This window comes from Opisthocomus hoazin, chromosome 3 (genome assembly GCF_030867145.1).
Source record: "Opisthocomus hoazin isolate bOpiHoa1 chromosome 3, bOpiHoa1.hap1, whole genome shotgun sequence".
Taxonomy (NCBI): Eukaryota; Metazoa; Chordata; class Aves; order Opisthocomiformes; family Opisthocomidae; genus Opisthocomus; species Opisthocomus hoazin.
The window spans coordinates 89,435,589-89,450,288 of NC_134416.1; the positions used below are offsets into that span (position 1 = coordinate 89,435,589).

At 44.5% G+C, this 14,700-nt stretch overlaps 1 protein-coding gene across 7 annotated transcripts in view; it reads left to right on the top strand.

Annotated features, from left to right (window-relative positions):
* The window catches only part of LOC142360888 (sodium/hydrogen exchanger 3-like), a 77,805-nt gene that overhangs the window by 37,174 nt on the left and 25,931 nt on the right, over positions 1–14,700 (top strand). Inside the window, exons 1-2 of one of the 7 annotated variants that reach the window (XM_075416980.1) lie at positions 8,553–8,567; positions 11,688–11,808. The exons of 1 other annotated variant lie outside the window; for it this stretch is intronic. The gene's annotated coding sequence lies outside the window, so the exon portion shown is untranslated. Of the gene's footprint in view, positions 1–8,531; positions 8,568–8,986; positions 9,042–9,181; positions 9,246–11,687; positions 11,809–13,628; positions 13,652–14,700 lie in introns of those variants that run through there. 5 more of the 7 variants (XM_075416982.1, XM_075416983.1, XM_075416987.1 and 2 more) reach the window with 5 other exon arrangements.

A 14,700-nucleotide genomic window follows, 5' to 3' on the forward strand; every position in this document is an offset into this window, starting at 1 on the left:
AGATCACCTAGCAAATACAATTTTGTAGATGAGCTCAGGAGCTCTGCTATACACAAGCAAGTGCCTACACCATTTCCCCATCTGGTGCGTAGACTGTCTCTTGCTCTGTTGAGAAAGCTACTTCATCCTCTTTTTTGGCAGTGCTCCTGACACTGACTCAAAATGACAAGTCACAAGATTTTTTTTTTTTTTGTGATGTGAGGTTGGAATGTGTGTCTCAAGTAGGTTTTAATGTTCTAAGAGGAAACAGCCATGAAAGCTAATGTTTTGGAAAGCTGTGCTGACACTTCCACTTTGCCCCCACTGCGTTGTTCTCAGTGGGAAGGGAATTTTACTTTGAGCGGTTCAAATTTACAACATGTACTCCAGACACAGTTTCACCATTTTGTTCCCTGTGTAATCCTTGTATCTCCTAGAAAGCACTTTATTACCAACTCTATCTGTTCTGAGAACTGCTTTCCCTTCAAACAGCGAAAGCCTGTGGGAGGAGAAACTACATCTAAATGAAGTGGTATCGATGCTGGCAGTGAGAATTCTGTTTTGGCAGGGTGCTTAGCTGGCTAATAAGCGTGTTTGTGTATCTGTTTGATCGAAGGCTTTGATCATGGAGATAAACAGCTCAAAAATGCCTGTAAAGAAAACTATTTACTTAGAGGGGCAGTGACTTCATGTATCTAGAGCACTCTTCACCTTGTTTGGATGCTTCTGCAGTATTAAAGCGTAGAAAAGCCTCTTGTAATAATCTCCTTGATAAGGAACATCTGTAATAGAACTGGGAAGAGTAAAAGATACAAAGATAGCAGAGTAGTAGTAGGCTAGATAAATCTTACATCAATGTCTAACTTCTTGGGTTGGCTGATACAAGACTGCTAATCTAACTGTATCAGCAAATCACATGTCCACCCACCCCACCAAGCAGCTTATACCACTTGACTCTCATAACTGTAACCAACAGTCAGTACCAGCTTCTTGGACAAAGTATAGCAATAAAGAGGGTTGGGTTTTTTGGGTTTTCATTTTTTTATTCCTTCTTACTTCGGGATCCAATTCTCCTCTTTTAAATTGCAGTCAATACTGAGTCATAACTGATTTAAGACAGCAACATCTATTGATCAAATGACGTACTATTAAGTAGCCTAATTACAGACATACTATTAATAGATACACTGTTACCATTAATTTACAATTGTATCATTTTGCACAGTTACAACCAAGTATAAAACTAATTCTCATTCTCAGATCTTATAAATCACACCCAACTATTATAATTCTGCCTTCCTTCCCACCCAAACTACTTGGTACCAGAGTGCAAGTGTGTCCCTCTTCACTCACCCCCACTGAGTCTTTCAGGCACAGGGCTGATGGAGATTCACGTGGGTTGTGCGCAGGGATTCTGTCAGTGTCCTGGTGGGCTTGGGTGCACAGGTAGCTTCAGTGCTGTTTGTAGGTGCCTGCACTCTTAAAAGATTCCACCCTCCTTTTTCTTTACCTGATTTTATGTCTTATTCCTCCTTTTTTCTTCCTGTTGTTCTGCAAACAAGCAATTAATCTCTTTTTTTTTCTTCTCATTTGTCTCAATTCTGCTACATCTGTACTCAAATTTGATGTTTCCAACACCTTTACTCAGGCGATGTTGGCCTTATGGGGTATCACCGATACAGTTGCTGAGACACAGGCAGCCTCCTAAGACTGTATTCCAAAATTCCCCCTACAACTATCTGTTTCATACTGGCAATGCTTTTTTGGGGGGGATTTTGTACACTCATAAAGCAAATTATTCTACTTCAACCTGGATTCCTCTGCCTACCTCCAACTAATGCATGTAGTTTCGTATATGAGGTGCAGCCTGCATACCAGAGCAACAAAGCTACGTGTTTTCATGTTCTGTTTTGTGCTCACACAGCATCCTAGCCCTTGAATTGTTGTAATTACTCTCTGGGTTCCCTGCAGAGGTGTAGCTAGTCATGAGGTCTGGTGCTCCAGCAGGGCCTCTTGCTCACATTCATACAACTGTGTCTAAGCTATGACTTCTGCCAAAATAGTTATGGGTACATTGTTTTTCCTGTGTTCCTAGCAATGTAGCTGCGTTTGCAAAACTTTTTCAGATGTAGACCTGAATAGTGCTTCACATGATCTCAGCAATGAGGTTTCCTCTTAGGAGTTTTTTATTTAAAGCCTTTTTTTTTCCCTCTATTTTGCAAGTCTGGTATAAGGTGAGTCCTAACCAAATTTTAAGTTCTTTCTCTCAAGCCATAATGTCTTTTTTTCTTGCCTTTGATGTCTTTATGTATGCCTGTATCATACAATGAAATATTTCCACAGAAAAAGCTTCACGTTAAAAGCTTCACTGATTTATCTTCCTTTTTCTTGTGATTCTCTCTGAATAAAAGGTTTCTGCTTCATATTTCTCAGCATGGGTCTCCTGCTAGTAGAAGACAGCTAGTGAAAATTTCTCAGCAAATAGATGAGACTTCTCAGAGGAGATACTTTCACTCCCCATAAAAGTAAACTTTTCCTACTGTGCTAGTAATAGTGTATTTAGTATTTTAGTTAAAAAACAAGGCCTAGAAATGCAGTACAAGCTAATGTGCCACCACCAACCCTTTTCTGCTGCAGATAAGAGAAGATGAGTTTTGTTTTCTGAGATTCCTGCAGTGCTTGGGGTGTTTGAAGTGCTGCGCTGCCAGCACTGTGCCTGCTAGGGCATGTGCATAGCATAAGCCCTGTGAGAACAGAGACCATCAGGCCTTCGAGCCTTCTCCCTTCCATGGGGTGGGAAAGTGTGTGGGACCCACCAGCCCTGCCGGCTGCCAGTGCAGCACCTGCTTGGTGGGAACCCAGCTCCTGCAGTTGCCCCTTGTCCCTGCGAGTGCTCCAGGACAAAACCAAGAGCTGGGTCTGAGACTGCTGCAAAGTGACGAGATTTGATGCAAGCGGAGCTTGCAGACGGGTCTGCTGTTTCGTGCTTTCTCTGAGCGCCGTAAAGCTGAGCTTTGCTGAGACCTGACATGCTCTTAGCACAAGACCTTTGAGGCTGTCTGGGGTTGGACTGTTGCTCTGGGAGGTACCAGCTCCCCCTGAAACACTGGTGCTGTTTGTGTACATCATGAGCCTACATGGATTTATACAGGTCAAGTTTCAATTACTTTGACACCTTAAATAGTAGCATACTACTATGTTATGCTACCTTGCTAATTCCAGCTGCTCTTTTTAAAATGAAAGCTTTCAGGAAAAGGGAGTAGTCAGTGGTATGGAGAAAAGGAAAGAACTTTCTTGTTTTTATAATTTAGATAATTTTCTGAATATTTAATATAAGTTACAATGTTTCAGAACGCCACCTGTAGTCTACAGCCTCTGACACAGACTAAAGTTTCCTGGTTCATCTGCTACCAAGTGAGAGAGTGTGCGTTTGCACCAACATACACACCTTAGACCATGCAGCTGCAACAGTTATGTGCAAAAGCGAAGTCTTGTACAGCGTTGTTCTGCTTACAAACTAGCCTTTTCCTGGAGGAAACTGATGGACATGGAGAAAAGGCAAAATTAGGCTGCTGTCATGAAGGAAGCATGCTCCTTGGGTCCAGAGGAAGGCCACAAAATTATTAGAGGGCTGGAACACCTCTCCTATGAGGAAAGGCTGAGAGAGTTGGGGCTGTTCAGCCAGGAGAAGAGGAAGTTCTGGGGTGACCCTACTGCAGTCTTTCAATACTTTAAAAAGGGCTTATAAGAAAGGTGGGGAGAAACTTTTTAGCAGGGCCTGTGGCGATATGACAAGGGGTAATGGTTCTAAGCTAAAACAGGGTAGATTCAGACTGGATAAAAGGAAGAAATTTTTTATGACTAGGGTGGTGAGACACTGGAATAGGTTGCCCGGGCAGGTGGGAAATGCCCCGTTCTTGGAAACATTCAAGGTCAGGTTAGATGGAGCTCTGAGCAACCTGATCTAGTGGTAGAGGTCCCTGCTTATTGCAGGTGGGTCGGACTAGCTGACCTTTAAAGGTCCCCCAAACTATTCTATGATTCTGTAAATACTTCTAGACTTTAGAATTTATATACTTAAATTTCTAATGTCCAATATTTCCGACTTGTATGCAATTTCAGTACTGTGATTATACAGCGTCTTTATATAAAAACACAGATTATTTGTTAAAACTCCATTTAACTCATTTATAAAGTGTTGGAAGACAAGATAGAAAGATTCTCTTTTTTGGGTTTGTAGACTTCTACTGATAGTAAAAGAACCATTTGAAACATAGGTATGAAGTCAATGGGTGGTACCCAGGCATGAACAGTTGTTTGGTTTACAGCTTTCGTTCATCACTAAATATTTTTATTGCCCCCAGTTGTACTGCTGTGTCAGCGACTCTTCTGTAGTGACACAAATTCTGTGTTCAGCCACAAGGAAAGGACTAGTTTTCCTCCTGTATGGCCTCTTCTCTTTGGCACCTTGTTTCCATAGGGAAAAATATCTGAGACACAGAAAATATTCAATCATGGTAGATTTGGAGCAAAAGGGTAACTTTTATATACTATTCTTCTGCCAATTTTTTGCATTCAGGAAGAAAATATAGGATGAGTTTGCTCTGGTGCTCTCTGAAGAGGATAGCCATACTTGTGATGTGACTAAGGTGACATATGTCCATGTATGGAGTGAGTAACTGAGAGTTTGAGATGTGATTCTTGGACAAGTGTTGCTGTGTTTGTCAGCTTGTCTGCAGTGTGCACTTTTGAATTGGGGAATGGGAAGGAGGAAAGCAGACTTAGCATCCCTTAGAGCAGAGGCAATTATGTGTGCATACATTTATTGGTGGTTTGTATTGCATGTTAATAATGTAAAGGTACATGAGCCTAAGGCTGAAAAGAATTCTGGCCTTGGAGTCATGTGGTCTCCCAAACCAGAGTAAGGATGGAAGTGACAGAATCAGCTTTGGTGCAAAGAGAAAAGCATTCATGTGCTTCTGTATCTCCCCTCCTCGGTTCCACCAACCGGTCTCAATAGCTGTGTGGAGTTGTTACTGTGGCAGTCGAGTTCTGAGGTGGGTGGGAATCTACTAGTGAATACTATTCTTCTCAGAAAATACCATTTCACTGAGTCCAAAGCTTCTTATGGAAATGCTGGCAGTATGAGGTGTGAACATGCATACTAGCAGGGGAGTTTTCTCGGTACCAGGATCGAACAATGCAGTTAACAGAAGCTCCCCTTCCAGAATAGCCTGTATAGGTTAAGGAAATTCTTAGCTTCTTTTGAGGCTGGAGTTCAAAGCAGGGACTTGTATGGGGACTTCTCCTGGGCTAACAGACTCTGAGCTGCCATGAGAGTGGCATCCTTTTGTTCAGATGAAGCTCAGAATGGGAGAAGCTTTGAAACCTCCAGCTTTAAAGGGGCAAGAAAGGGTATTTCACGCTGCTGTGCTCTCCCTTTGGTGGACTGCCTCCAGTGCATGGCAGCGGCAGCAGTATGGTGAGGAACTGCTTTGGTGAGCAACCTTTAATTAGCTGAGGAAGCAGCCTCTGGCTTAGCATGAACTTGGCAGTCTCGTTATGTCAGGAGTCAGTCTCTCCTGTGTTACTTCATGGCTGCACTCACAAGCAGCTCTTCGGCCAGGCAATATGTTTAAATTGGCATTGAATGAGTATTATGGTGAATCAATGGCCTCTATTAAAATCCCATCGCCCTCCTGGATGGACTGAATTTGTTTGTCAATATTGTGGTGCTGGTGTGCAACTCTGGATCAATGCAGATTGGTGCCAATTAAGCAGTAAGGAACACCACATCAGGACAGATGAACTGAGGTGTAGTGTTAGCTTTTGTAACTTTGGAAATGGGTGTTTCTCCATCCTGGCTGGTGGATTTCACTCTGTGTTCATGGGCAAGTGACTCTCTGTAGAATAAGTTCAGTTCACAGCTTAAGAAATGCTCAGCAGCGTCCAGCTGTTCCTTGCATAATATGCCCTGGGACCTTGTGACGGAGCAGACTCAACAAAACACTATTTAATGTTTGATGTAAGGAACAGAGTTTCTCCCCTACAGACAGATTGTATTTACAGGTGACTCAACAGGGCAGGAGGCGATATCTATGGATATCAAGTATCTATAGCCAAATGCACACAGTGGAACGGTGTGAAATTTCTTAGTCATGCAAGTATTGCATTGGGGAACTCAGCAACTCAACAGGGTTTTGGGTTGAATAATTATCCACAGGCAGGGATGTGCTTCTGGATCACCTAGAACTGATGGTCTTTCTCCCCTGAAATGATCCAGTTGACTTCCATGCAGGCCTGGCATGAAATCTTTGAAAATGTTCTTGTAACAGGCGGTGTACAAAGAAGTGTCTGTTCACTGAGAGCACAGTCCTCTTCTGACTGACTGGTGCGAGGTTGGATTGTCTTGGATGCATGTGAAACAGGAGGCAAAGGAACTACAGCTGAAGGAAGGCTAAGTTTGAATTAGATTGTGATGGATTTTAGGAGTGAATTTCGGACTGGTCAACCTATTGCTACAAAGTTGTGAGTCTGATGCAAATGAATTTTGTAGCTGCTGCTGCTGTTCTCCCAGCTACGTTCTTCCAGCAGAAGTGTATCTGCTAAAGCAGTTTGCAGCTGCTCCTGGTGAAGCTATTTCTCAGTTTATCCTCCTGTTCCCAGGCTGTAGAAAAATGGGGTTTCTGAGTGCCCCTTTGTCATCAGCATGATGCCAACAATGAGAACGCAGGGAGGTCACTTTCTCAGTGGCTTGTGCTGTTGTTTCAAATGCTGCTTCGATGGAAGATATCACTCCCTCTGCGTCCAGCATTATTGTAATTGTGTAGGGAGAGCTTGGCTGCTGCAGCCAAATCTAGGTCTGACAGGAGGGAGCAGAGCCTGGTGCAGGCTCCTCCTTCCTAGGTGGGGGGTGAAGAACATGCTACATCCATCCCTTCCTCAGGGGACAGGGCTGGTACAGGACTGGCTTCAGCTGAGGTGGGGGGTTCAGACTTGCTGAAATCAATTCTCTACTCAGTCTTCTGAGGGTGCCAGTGCAGTGAGCTGTTCTCCACCCTGCTACCTCAGCCAGGCGCTCCAGCAGGCACAGGTTGGTGTGGATTGCATCTGGTGTGAGGGTGGGATAGAGCTGAGTGCAATCTGTGATGGGAATTTACCAACAAGGGAGCAATTATAGATATGGGATGATATATGTGAAGGGCCATTGCCGCTTCTCTGTTTCTAGACGGTTTGGACTAGCTAAGCTCAGTTTGGATGTTGCCGAGATGAAAAAGCGGGATTTTTTTTTTTTTTTTTTCAGTTTCCTCTGGCAGAGAAAAGTTTCACTAGCAGCCTTGGTCAAAGCCTGTCTGAATCCGTTTCCTAGCAGAAACATGCTCATCTTTCCTCCTACTTCTGTCGCAGTCTCTTCCAGAGGATTGGTGATAGTGGGAAGGAGCAATTGCATTGGTTTTAAAGGCTCCGTTTCTGTGAACACCCCAGCCTGAGCTCCGTGCTGGCTGGAAAGAATGACATGAGGAAATAAGATCACAAAGCCTGGGGAAAAGCTTTGCAGACCACGTGGCCTTCAAATTTCTGGCACTGCTCAAACTTGTCTCTGTAGAAAATCCATGTTCCAAGTCAAGCTCAGGTCACATGAGAAAATGAATTTGGCAGGAATGTTATGAGTCCCTACTGATCTGCCAACAAATCCAGCCCAAGCATCTTGCTCCATGGCTTTATGCTTAGAATAGGGCAGCACAACTGACAGCCCAGTGTAGAAAAAAACATACTTACAGAAGTGCCTGGAGGTAGCTTCTGCAGGCTTCCCCATGAACCAGCACTGCTGCAGGCTTGACTTTCTTTTCCACTGCGTTGTCCTGTCACAGAAAAATAAAAGGAAAGGGCTGAGGAAGGGCTTGAAAGCAAAGAGAATTAAGGTGGCAGGAAAAAACATTTCTTCTTATTTTCTGTGTTCCTGCTGTCCTTAGAAGACTTCAGTTCTATTGGGTGCTGTTTAATCACTCAAAAAAAGTACAAATGTAGGGAGAATTCATACTTCTGTGCCCACCTGACCTCCTCCAACATCATTAATAGCAACTGGTGAGATGTTGCTGTGTGCATTTAAGTACTGTTTTGGGCAATGTTTTTACCAAAATATATGAGCTTCAGAGCAAGGTGCATAAAAAAAACAAAATTCAAATTGATTCTGCTACAATTACAGTATAAATAAGCAGCTATCAATCTTAGTATAGATGCCATGATGGGAAGTGTAATTTCGTTTCCTCTTTTAATTTGTCTTTTGTATTAAGAGGGTCGGTCGCTCGGAGGGTCGTCTGGGCGTGGGGAAGCAGCACGCTGGGAGCTCTCCCTTATGATTACAGACTTGGTGACCGACTCCCTCGGTGGCAGAGTGTTGTGGGTAGGTGGGGTCACAGAGGGTTGGTGGGTGGGTCGGGTCGCAGTGGGGCACTGAGTGCGTTGGGTCGCAGAGGGTCGGTTGCTTCCTTGGGTCGCAGAGGGCCGCTCGCTCGCTCGGGTTGCAGAGGGGCGCTGAGTGGGTCAGGCGTGGAGGAGGGGGCGGTCGGTCGGGTCACGGAGAGACGGTCAGTCAGGTTGCGGAGGGTCGCTGAGTGGGTCGGGTCGCAGAGGGGGGCGGTCAGTTGGGATGCAGAGGGTCGGTCGCTTCGTTCGGTCGCAGAGGGGCGGTGGGTCGGTTGGGTCGCAGAGGGGCGCTGAGTGGGTCAGGTTGTAGAGGGTCGGTGGGTTGGGTCGCAGAGTGAGTCGGGTCGCAGAGGGTCGGTGGGTCGGGTCGCAGAGGGGCAGTCGCTCGGTCAGGTCACAGAGTGGGTCGGTTGGGCCGCAGAGAGTGGGTCGGTTGGGCCGCAGAGAGTGGGTCGGTCTGTCGGGTCGCAGATGGATAGTCGCTCGGTCGGGTCGCAGAGGGTCGCTCGGTCGGGTGGCGGAGTCAGTCAATCGGTCGGGTTGCAGAGGGGCGCTGAGTGGGTCGGGTTGCAGAGGGTTGGTTGGGATGCAGAGGGTCGGTCGCTTCGGTGGATCGGGTCACAGAGAGTCGGTCGGTGGGTCGGGTCACAGAGGCGCGGTGGGTTGGTCGGGTCACAGAGCGTCGGTTTGTCGGGTAGCGGAGAGTCAGTCAATCAGTCGGGTCGCAGAGGGTCGGTTGGGTGGCGGAGAGTCAGTGGGTCGGTTGGGTTGCAGAGAGTGGACTGGTCGGGTCGCAGAGGGTCGCTCGGTCTGTCGGGTCGTGGAGAGTCGGAGGCTTGGTGGGTCAGGTCGCAGAGGGGTGGTGGGTGGGTCAGGTCGCAGAGGGGTGGTGGGTGGGTCGGGTCGCAGAGGGGCGGTGGGTCGGTCGGGGCGCAGAGGGGCGGTGGGTCGGTCGGGGCGCAGAGGGTTGGTCGGTCGTGTCGCTCTTCCTCTTTGGATCTCCTGGCACTGTTTCCCATGTGATTGGTACCTAAATCGGTTTCTGCTTGAACAACATAGATTTAAAATGTAACCTCTATTACAATTATTGATGAGAGGGAAGGTCATTCTGACTGAATTGTGTAAGGGGCGCTTACAGGAGTGTTTACTCTAGTGTGAGCCGTGGAGCCTGGGGACAGCAAGCAGCCGTGGGCATGGGGACCAGAAGCTCTTGGGGCTGATGCGGGGGCAGCCAGGGCAGCAGCAGGGCTGACCCCAGCCTTTGCTTTCCGCCACAAATACTTGAAGTTTTTAGCTGGTTTCAGTAGAGCCTGTTTTGCGTAAACCATTTCTATTTTCCCATTACTCATATTTGCCTTTGTTAATATCATAATGTAAATGATTTCGTGCTGCTTTTGGCATTCATTTGAACAGGTGTAACACTAAAGCAGTCGTAATTGGTTTCAGTGTTCCCAGCCTTCTCTCTGGCTGCACTTTCCAAAGGAGTTTACTTGATTTTGCTTTTGTAGACTCACTATTACCATAATTCACGCATCAGTCTGCTGCTTTTAATGTTAATTCAGTTTTATAACTTGGTAGGCGGCAAGATGAAATGTTTCAGGCGGCATCTTGAGGTTATTCTTTGAGTGGCTGGTGTTGTAAATGGATGTGATGGGCACTGGCATGAAGAGATTTGTGATATTTATGATCTTCGGGAATCTGTGTAAAAGTGGAAAAAATGCTTGTCCTGATTCTGTATTAATATCACATCCAAAGCACACCTGTCTTCTGCCATGTGGCCCAGCTAATTGGTTTTTGTTCTATTTTTACTGTTCTTAGCTGAAAGGCAATTTTTCTGTTAAGTTTCTCAGAAAGCTCTAGAGCTGTTTTAGGGTTTTGTAGCTGTGAAAAATAGCGGTGGTTCTGTTTTTTAAAAAGCATTCTCAAGGAATAATTACAATGATTCAGAATGCTGCTTAAAAAAAACAAAGCATGTACATTTTTCATAGCTACGCAACTCTAAAATGGCTTTGTGGATTTCTTCACATATTCAGGAAACTTTTAAAAATTAAAAAGGAGCAAATCTATCTCTGAGCTTGGCAACAGCTGAAGTTTATATTTCACAAGTATCTGAAAATGGGTTCCTCCCCATTTGCAGACACAGATGCCAAAGTTTTAAACTGACAGTGCAAAGTTTATATTGCAAGCTTTGTAAAGGAGTAAAGCAGCGTTTTTTCAGCTCTATGCCAGTTCTGCACTTACACTTGGCTAGGATGAAGCCTTGTTGGGCAGTTGTTATTATTATTGTTTATGAATTCCTTGCCTTGTGGTCGTGCAGAACAGCAAGTTGGCATTGTTGAATCAGAAACTGTAGACATGAAAACAGGAAAAATGTTGCTCCTGCTGCTAAACTTTTGGCAGTATTTTGTATTCTGTTCTTGTCTGTATTAAAACACAGAATGTAGTGAATGGGCCAAACCCTGAAATCCTTATTTGGTTATTATGAAAAGAGAGAGAAAAGGCTGTGATTCATTAGGAGGGGGATGAATAAGAGGCAGCAGAGAAGGTTTGTGCAAGGTAGCTTGGGAGCTTCTGTTCCCTTGTCTCAAACCAGCAATGCAGGGGTCGTTTGAGTGCAGCGAATGGTGGCTCTGTCAAAGGTGATGCATTAAACAGTCCTCATGCTGGGGCAGACAGAGGAATGATGTGAGGAGATGCCGGCAGCTTGTGAGGTATCTCTAAGCAGACATATGCATAGTCAATGGGAAAGGGAGGCCTTGAGACCTCCGGGTAAATGCATGCCCCTGCGAAGGTGACTTGGGTGGAAATCACTGCATGGAATGATCCTGAAACCAACTATTTCGAAAGATTAATTGGGAGATTTTTGTTTTTAATGGGAGCACAAAATACCTGGCGTTACCTATTACCTCAAGCAAAAGGGGCACATGAAAGGGAACCAAACCTGTTGTTTCCGCATCAGAGCTGTCTCGTAACTGGCAGGTCACTAATCCCACTTCAGTGTTCTGCTTGGAGCAGCAGGAGTTACAGATGTTTGCTTGCATCATCTCAGTATAGTCTCTGATGATGGTTTGTGTTGTTGTAATACCACAGAAATTACACTTTGGCTTCAAGACTTTGGCCTGTCTGGGAATGACTGATCATTATCTGCTCTTCAAGATTAGCTGAAAGTGCCTAGCTAAATGCTCTGAACTTTGTGGTAGGAGAGGATGAGTTTGGGGGCCGGGTGTCTGAAAATGTTGCATAAAAAGAGACTGTTATGTTTATTCCTCTGTGCTCCCCAGAAGAAATGGATGGAGAGGAGAGCAGTGCAGAGCTGTGTCTGTCTGCTTGGGATATATTCAGTTACTGAACTCATTGCGTAGGCCACTGCAACCCTAGCAGGCAGCATTTCAGCAAAGGCCGGTGAGTGTTGTAAATAATATCGGGCGGGGAGTTTTTTGTTCCCTTCCCCCCACTTTTTACGTTAGATGCTGAATGAGTCTCACACGAGTGTTTGTGAGGCGGTCTATTGAGCTGATCTACCTCGCGCTCCCCAGACCTCCCTGATCTGCTTTCCTGGAGAATGTCAAAGATAATTTTAGTAAAAGGCTGTTCTAAGTGCCGTTTGGCTTGTCTGTTTACAAAGTCACAAAGTTTCTTCTCATCATTTTTCAGAGATCAGAGGGGACAAAAGTTTAAATATTAGCTCAGCTATTTAAACCCTGTGGCAATGCCAGTGTGCTTGGCACATAGTGTTGAATCTAGTGATAAGATATTCGGTCTACTGATGACCCTCACAGTGTTGTAAGAAATATGCTGATAAATTCTCTGTGAGGGATAGAAGGGACGAAGTGACTCTTATGTTTTATGACAATCACTAATCAAAAAATCTGCCAAAAACTTGAGCTTAGAGATCTATGCTGTTGCCCTCCAGTAAACCTTGATTTCCCAGAGACTTCTGGAGTATTCCTAGATAAGCAGTACTGCAGATGAATAATGAAATAAAAAGAGTTCTACAGTAAAGACTTGGTGCCTGAAAATATTTTCTGGTCTATAATTATATTTTTGTCCACTAAGATGGCTTTACTCCCTCCCTACCTGCAACCTGATAGAGCAATCTATGCAATCGAGCATTCTATGGTTCTGTGAATCTGAATCAAGCAAATGTAACCTATCTAAAATTATAGATAATGAATGTAACCTAGCTAAACGTAACCTGTCTAAAACGATACTACCTACAGCTTAATTAAAATGCTGGTAACAGCAGTCAGAATTTTCTAATTACATACAGCATACAGAGCTTATATATCTTATCATGTAAGTTTTCCTGTGTGGAGCAAATCTCCCATACGTTGGCACAGATGAAGATTCAAGTTAAGATGTATTAGCAAATTGTTTGCCAGCCAACAATGTTTGCTTATGATATGAAATTACTAAAGACCCCAGAGCGTATTCTGTGATTATTAAGTCTTCAGCACTGACACTGAAACATAACTTAAAATCTTCTAGACCTTGTTTTGGTTTGGCTTGGGGTTTTTAGGAATCAGAAACACAGCAGTTCCTCCCCTTACCCACCCAGCCTGTAGTATAATATTAATTAATGATGTTTAGAAGAAAATCTAGGTTCTGCAATTATTATAATCAAGTGTGACAGATGGCACAGAACACTGCATTATGTGGATGAAGCCAAATCAAATGAAGTGCCAAAAAAAAAAAATTCATTATCTACACTGAGGAAAGTCTTGATTGTAGTGATTGTGTGAGTCCTAGACCACTGAGATACTAGCAGGGCTGTGCCTTTTATTTTGACTTAACCTGGTGAAGGAAATAGTGGTCAAAAGAGGAGCAGCCTGAATTAGTAAAATATGTGGTATTCAGGATATAACCAGAAAAAATTATAATAATGCATCCCAAAAATTTTTTATTATTATTTTTAATATTTACTCCCACCAAAAAAAATAACCTGATAGAATTAAAAATAATCACCAAACTGATGTTCGCCATTTCATTGGAGAAAACATAAGGGAATTGGTACAGTTTTAGATCAGTAAAATGTTCTCAAGAAATGTACTTATACCAATAAGGCTGATGTGGCTACACACACTAGAGGAAGATGAGAGAACCTCTGTCACAAGCTGCTGTTGGTGTCTTCGCAAGCAGCTCAGTCTCTTGCTCCTACTGGCATTTGGGATATGGGGGATTTCTGCAAGGAAGTTACTGCAGGAGCCTGCCTGGAGATGCAGCTCCTCAATGCGTTTCTCAGCCAGTAAGTATTTGTTCAGTCTGAAACTCCCATTTCTAGCTGTTGAACCAGAACAGGTCTTTCTTTTCCTGTCAACTTCCTGATAGCCACGAGGGGAGAAAAGAAGTGTGTTCTCATTTCAGTATCCCTCACCCTCCTCCTTGCTCCTCTGGAAGAGGAAGCAAGCAAGCTATTTCTGTTACTCATCTTTTCCCTTCAGCCTGCTTCCTTCAGGATCTTTATCTCTTGTGAATCATTCTGGTGCCCATTTCCACCCCCCAGTTCTAGCTTTTGCAAGCTTCAGTGTGAATTTAGGGGGGTTGTTGGGTTTCCCTGCAAGGCATGGGGCCCCGCTGGAGAACAGGTTGAGATCTTAGTAATCTCCATCAGTGGGTGCCAACTGGCAGCACTGGGACGAGCAAAGCAGCCCAAGCACTGGACGTCTTTGGAGATTCAGAAAGCCAATGTTGCATCCGTTTGCACTCAGTTTGAACTTGGAAAGGTGATTTTTGGTGCTGTAAAGCTTAATTTTTTAATTTTGCTTTTTCTTAACAGAGGCTTAGATTCTGTGGGAATTCATGACTGAGACCACTGTCCACACTTGTCAGAGATATCTTGCAACTGCAAAGCATCTGAGTGGATTTTTAAGACCCATTTGACTAATACCAGAAGGATTAGCATGTTATTGTGTTTGAGGCCAACACAAGAAAACCTCATGTGCTTTAAGCTGAAGAGTTACATTTACCTGGCGGGTGCTAAGCTAAGGTGATGCGAATCATGATGTAAAAAACCCAAGTACGCTCATGGCCCTGGGGCATGGAGTACTTCTGGCTGAGCCAGCTATTGTGCTACCTGTCATGAATGAAGGGGGTGGAGGAGCAGGTTCTTTCGGCTCACTAGCGAGCTGACATAATTTGACATACTGAGTGTAGGAGGTGTGAAACACTAAACTAAGTCTGCTAGTCCAGTGATGGTCAGCTAAGCAGTTTGGTCAGAAACATCAGGGGCAATACACAAGCACAGATCTTTGAGCCTCTTAGCTACCTTCTGCTTTCAGTTACGTCAGTATAAAT